The sequence below is a fragment of the Hypanus sabinus genome, chromosome 4 (assembly GCF_030144855.1).
Source record: "Hypanus sabinus isolate sHypSab1 chromosome 4, sHypSab1.hap1, whole genome shotgun sequence".
NCBI classification, from domain to species: Eukaryota; Metazoa; Chordata; class Chondrichthyes; order Myliobatiformes; family Dasyatidae; genus Hypanus; species Hypanus sabinus.
In genome coordinates this window covers 11,930,279-11,936,759 of record NC_082709.1, presented here as the reverse complement: position 1 = coordinate 11,936,759, position 6,481 = coordinate 11,930,279, and positions in this window count along the sequence as shown.

Below are 6,481 nucleotides of genomic sequence, written 5' to 3'. Positions count from 1 at the left end.
TTCAAATAAATTTGAAAATACTGGTAACACTCAGCCTGTCAGTCCATGCATGTTGAAAATGAAACAAACTGAGATTTCATGCCAAAGATTTTCAAAGTTCTGACAGATTTGATAGAAAAACCTTTCAGAAAGACCTTGGTCAGATGCCCTTGGACTACTATGTTCAGTTCTGGTCACCTCACTACAGGAAGGATGTGGATACTTTAGAAAGAGTGCAGAGGAGATTTACAAGGATGTTTCCTGGATGGGAGAGCATGCCTTATGAGAGTAGGTTGAGTGAATTTGGCTTTTCTCCTTGGAGCAATAGAGATGAGAGGTGACCTGATTGACGTGTGAATAGGCAAAGGCTTTTTCCCAGGGATGAAATGGTTGACATGTGGGGGCATAGTTTTAAGGTGCTTCTAAGTAGGTGCAGAGGGGATGTCAGAGGTAATTTGCACAGAGAGTGGTGGGTGCTTGGAAAGCACTGTTGGTGCTGGTGACAGTGGTGGAGATGGATACAATGAGGTCTTTTAAGAGATTCTTAGAAGAATCTTGGAAAAATAGAGAGCTATGCAGTAGGGTAATTCTAGGCAGTCTTGGGTAGGTCTGTAGTCTAGTGTAGTTTTTGTGTTGGTTTACATAGTTCAGTGTAGTTTTTGTATTATTCATGAAGCACCATGGTCCTGAAAAACATTATCTCGTTTTTACTGTGTACTGTACCAGCAGTTATGGTCGAAACGACAATAAAAAGCAACTTGACTTGAACTTGAGCTTCTGGAGTAGGCTATATGTTTGGCACAACATTGTGGGTCAAAGGGCTTGTAATGTGCTGTAGATTTTATGTTCTATGTAATCTGAAACATTAATTCAGTTCCTATTTCCATTAGTGTAGAATCCAGAGTATGTGTCACTTTAACTAGTAGTCATTGTTAAGTCTTACAATGGATTCTGGTTAATTGGGACATATCAGGACCAGTACAATTCTGGCTCAGTTAAGCTGATACCAAAGTTTCATGGAAATTGTTAAAAAGGTTTTGAAAAAAAAATGTAACCCTACATTTAACTGAATGACAAATTATGTATTTAAATGAAATACAGAACAAATTAGAACACCAATATCACAATGGTACTATAAAACTGTATATTAATGCCTAATAGTTATCAATAGAGGACTATTATGCAGCTATGTCCTTTTGATTGTAAATGAATAAAAATTAGTGCAGACAATGGACTGCTTTCATACAATGCATCCTTCAAGTCTTCATTGTTATTGTAACATTCAAGATGAATGTTGATACAATGCCAAGTTCTTCATAGGTCCTAACTTGTTGAAGTAGTGAAATTGTTTCATTTTCACTCCTGGTCATTTCTGGCATCTCCAAACCTGAACGGTTGAAACCACAATGAGCAAAACAGTTCAGTATTGTCTTGCTGCTTATTTCTCACCAAATGTCAGTGACAAAATTCACTGCTGTTTGAACACAAACACACACAACTAAGGCTATTTAAAAACTATTCACTGTAAGCTTGGTGTGGTGTCTAAGCATGGTGTGGTGGCAAGTGGACGTGTCTGGGTCTAGTTAGAAACTGTACGGCAACAGTCTGCTGTCTGGATTAAGTGGAATAGTGTCCTAAGTAAACTAACTGAATCCTGGCTATTTTCTTAATTAGTTTTTGTTGTTTTTTAAGAGTTGTCCCAAATAAGCATCAACCCCAATTAACTGACAGCCCAATTAACCAATATCCATTTTATATATACAGTGATATTTTTCTAATGAAGCAAATTGATCCTGAATGAATTAGATACCCCATTTTTAAAATTTTCAGCATGCATTGGATACTTTTTGTTCCTTCATGAGGTAAAAATGCATTGAGCAGTGTTTGATGAGCATGAACTGAGACAACCTTTGTTCTTTTCAACAAAGTTCCAATAAACAAGTGACCCTCATACAGGTGCACAGTATGTAAATTAACTGACATTTACTACTAAATCTGTGTTAAAAGTACACAATGATCATCGTTCGTGAGACTACAAGATGGCCAGCACTGGGAAATGAACATATCATATTATTAGATAAGGGTAAAGATGGGGGAAAGTGGTAGAAGGAAAAGTTTTAATAATTCAGAATGAATTACTTCAATAATGGGATAGATGTGATGAGAAAGGGAGCTTGGAAATGCTATTGAGAGTGTTATGAAATGGACAGGGAATTCTGACTATTGTGGGATTGTGTAGATAGAGGATGTGAAGTGGCAGAATACACAGATACAGGTGAGTTTGTACCCAATGGGGGAGGGGTGGGTTAAATTTTGATGAACAGATGATCTCATTTCTGAAGAATATTTAATTGTTACACCATCAAGATTACATCTAGACCAGAGGTCCCAACCTGGCACCCACAGACCCCTCAGATAATAGTAGGGATGCATGAATTTAAAAAAAAAGTATGGGAACCCCTAATCTAGACAAAATACTGGAATTTTTTTTTAGCTGTTATAAACTCTGGTCCAAATGGCCTATTACTTTTTCATTAAACTTTCTTTGATTCTGTAAGTGTGGTCCCAACAGTTTTCTGTAAGTTTTTTTAAGCAACCACCACTGGAGGATCCCATTGTAGATTTTATGACGAGTGCTGAGATAGATCTAACTGAAAACCTGATTTTGTTAACGGTAATCAAAATATAATCAAATCACTGCAATGCTTAAAAGGGAAATGAAAGCTCCAGATTTCTTGGTTAAGGGAAGACTGCCAACAATGGGAAGGGAATATTAATAAAGCATAATTTGACGGCTAAGAGGGAAGTGTTCGCAAAAGAATTTTATATAATGTACAATCAGCTTGTGACTTAGGAAGGCAAGTATTATTTTTCTTACATGGGGGCAGGAGAAAGAAAAAAAAGGTCCAGAGTAACATAAACTCTTTGAAAATATAAATAACAACAGTTTTTTTTTGATCCATCAGATTGCCTAACAGCAGCTCTGTTAGGAATGGTTGTCAGCTCTTCATGGTTCATGTCATTCTGGAAAAGATTTAAAGTATGCTCAGTGAAATGTGGAATTCAAAATGTTTGGAAGATTAGATGCTGATCTACCTGATCTCCTATTCTACTGCTGGACTTCACTTGTCTTTTTTGAAAAAAAACATTTTACCGTGCAAATAGTTGCTTTGTAAATACTTGAGATTAAATGAAATAATATATTTTTAAATATCTGAGGCTATCCAACATACTTAAATCCAGTTCAAACCTTTCATGGTGATGAGTTTGCCCAGGGGCTTTTTAAAATGGAACTTTCTGAGGTCTAGTCACTTTGAGCCATCTCTCATTTATGAGTCATGAAGAAGGGTCTCTGCCTGAAACGTTTAAGTTTATCCATTTCTATAGATGCTGCCTGGCCGGCTGAGTTCCTCCAGCATTTTGTGTGCTTTGCTTTGAATTTCCAGCTTCGGCAAAATCTCGTGTTTATGACTTGCTGCTCTACTGTGGTGTCTCTTTGAGGAATGCCTACCCTGATGACCCTCTCTCACTGCTCCCCTTCTGTCCTCCAACTCTCTGATCATGTGCTCACCCAGACCTGGCACCACAGCCACCTATCCTCCCTGGGAACTTACCTTCGCTGCTATCTTGTGCTGAGTCTTGATGAAGGGCCTCGGCCTGAAACATCGACTGTTTACTCTTTTCCGTAGATGCTGCCTGGCCTGCTGAGTTCCTCCAGTGGCTTGTGTTTGTTGCTCTGATTTATGGAAACCTTGATTAGGTCATTCTGCCCTCTGCATCCAGAATTTTGAAGGGCCAAAAGGCCTGTTTCTGTGCGGTAATGTTCTATGGTTCTATGCAGGTCAGTGGGACTAGGCAGAAAAATGGTTTGGCACAGCCAAGAAGGGCCAAAAGGCCTGGTTCTGTGCTGTAACGTTCTATGGTTCTAATAGGATGCGTCAGTAGGTAAACTCTGGGGGTGGAGAGTCTGGGCAATTTAATTGCAAAAATATTTTGTACCAGTATTTGTTGTAGAACATTTTGAACATACCAAGGAAACAGATGCATGGCTAGCAAATCTACTGCCTCGCAGTGCCGGTGACCCAGATTCAACCTTAATCACAGATGCTGTTGGTGTGAAATTTGTGTTCCTCCTTGTGTGTTTCCTTCAAGTTCTCCTGTTACCCTTCTCGTTTCAAAGTGTTTAGGCGTGAGGTCAAATCTGGAGGTTTGATGGGAATTAACTGGTGGGTTGAAGGGCATGAGCTATGACTGTAACAGGTCACCTTTATTAAGCAAGTTTACAGTCAGATGGTAATCAGTTACAAGAGAAGTTGCTGATTTCTGGGATCAGGTTCTCTAGGGTTTTTAAATTAATTGAGCAGATGTAACAAGAATTTAGTAGGACTGTCAGGGTGAGATGATATAAATTGGTGATATGTTGACAATAAAATTTGTATCAGTAAGCAATTTGCATGGGTGTATTAGACCATTAGATATTGGAGCAGATTTAGGCCATTCAGTCCTTCAAGTCTGCTCTGCCATTTCATTGTGACTGATCCATTTCCCTGTTAACCTTATTCCGCTGCCTTCTCCCCATAATCTTTCACACTGATTAATCAAGAACCTATTAAATTCTGCTTTAAATATACCCAGTTACCTGGTCTCCACGGCTGCCTGTGGCAACAAATCCTGCTGGCTAAAGAAATTCCTCATCATCTCTCTTCTAAAAGGACATCCCTCTATTCTGAGGCTGTGCCCTCTGGCCCTAGACTCCCCATCACCGGAAGCATCCTCTGGCATTGGTAAGAAATGTAAAGAATTTTCACTCCTGAAAGTAGATAATTCTAGATGGCAAGATACTTGCATATTCTCACATTTAGGGAATTGTCCCATTTTGGATGTCACCTCTGTACTTACGGAAGTTATCTTACCATATGTTGTGAAGTTGTCAGAGTTCAATTTTAGGGATAATGTGATCGATGAGTTTCAAGATTTTAGCTGATCAAAAAGAGATTCCCTGGACCAGGGTTTCCCAGCTGGGGATCCACAGACCCCTCGGTTAATGGTAAGGGTCAATAGTTTTAAAAAAGAGTGGGAATCCCTGGTCTAGCGTATAGAAGAATGAGGGGAGATTTGACAGAGGTATACAAATGGTAGCATAGTGTTTATCGCGATGCTATTACAGCTTAGAACATTTCGGAGTTTAATTCTGGCCGTGTTCTGTAAAGAGTTTCCATTGTCTCCCTGTGGAATGCTTGAGTTTTCTCCGAGTCCTCTGGTTTCCTCTCACAGTCCAAAGATGTGGATAGTATAATTAATCATGATAAATTGTCACAGGATTAGTTCAGGAATAACCAGATTTATGGCGTTTTTGGTGGTATGGTGTGAAGGGCTGAAGGACCTACATGGCACTGTATTGCTAAATATTTCTTTTAAATTTTAAGTGTATAGTAAGGTAAATGCAAGCAGGCTTCTTCCGGTGAGGTTGTGTGAGACGAGAACTACGGGTCATGGGTTAAGAGTGAACGATGAAAAGTTTAAGTGGAACATGAGGGGAACAAGAGAGGGTGCTGTAGAATGAGCTGCCAACACAAGTGGTGGATGCAAATTTGATTTCAACAACGTTTAAGAGAAGTTTGGATAGGAGGGGTATGGAGGGCTGCGCAGATTGATGGGACTAAGCAGATTAATAGTTTAGAATGGGCTGAAGGGCCTGTTTCTGTGCTGCAGTTTTCTGTGACTATGTGAGGTAGTTTATATTAGGCCAAACAGATTTAATATTTTTGATTAAATTAATAGGACACAAAGTTAATAGTGAATTTTGGAAATGACTGTGCAGCAAGAGACAGGTAATCGAAAGGAATCCCAATTATCAAGGTGTGACTGCTCTGCCTTTGTGACTTTATTACACTTCTTCATTACTTAAATGATGAGCAGAGAGCTGATGATATTAATGAATTTCAGTACTGATAATTGTGATGTCATTCACTTGTAACCTAAAAAAAATGATCAAAGCACTTTAAAAAGTGACTAGGTAGAATCAGAAGAGAGTAGGAATGTATAGAACATTCTAATTAGTGAAGCTGATTGAATACCCACCTTTATCATTGTAGAAACTAGCATTAACTTACTAGTATTTAGAAGGTAAAGGGCAGATAAAAAATTTCACCACTGGAAGGAGAACTGGTAATTTAGAGACAAAACATCTGTTAGTGATTAGTCTAAAAAATGGAGCCAGGCCTTCAAGGGGTAAGTTGTGGGGGGAAAAAAGATACTATTTATTTGGAAATCAAGACAATTAATGACATTTGCCTATGAGTTCCACTCTTCACTCTGGGTCAGGTAGGTCAGATTGAAAAGGTCAGGGTGTCGGGGCTGGAGACAAAAGGACAGGCTGGTTCAGCTCGCTGTACCACAATGTTTATTTGGTTCTGGTCTGAAGGTGATTTGCTTGCTTTTATTGTTTACATGATTTGTTTTTTTTTCCTTCTGCTCATTGGGTGTTTGATGGACTCTTTTA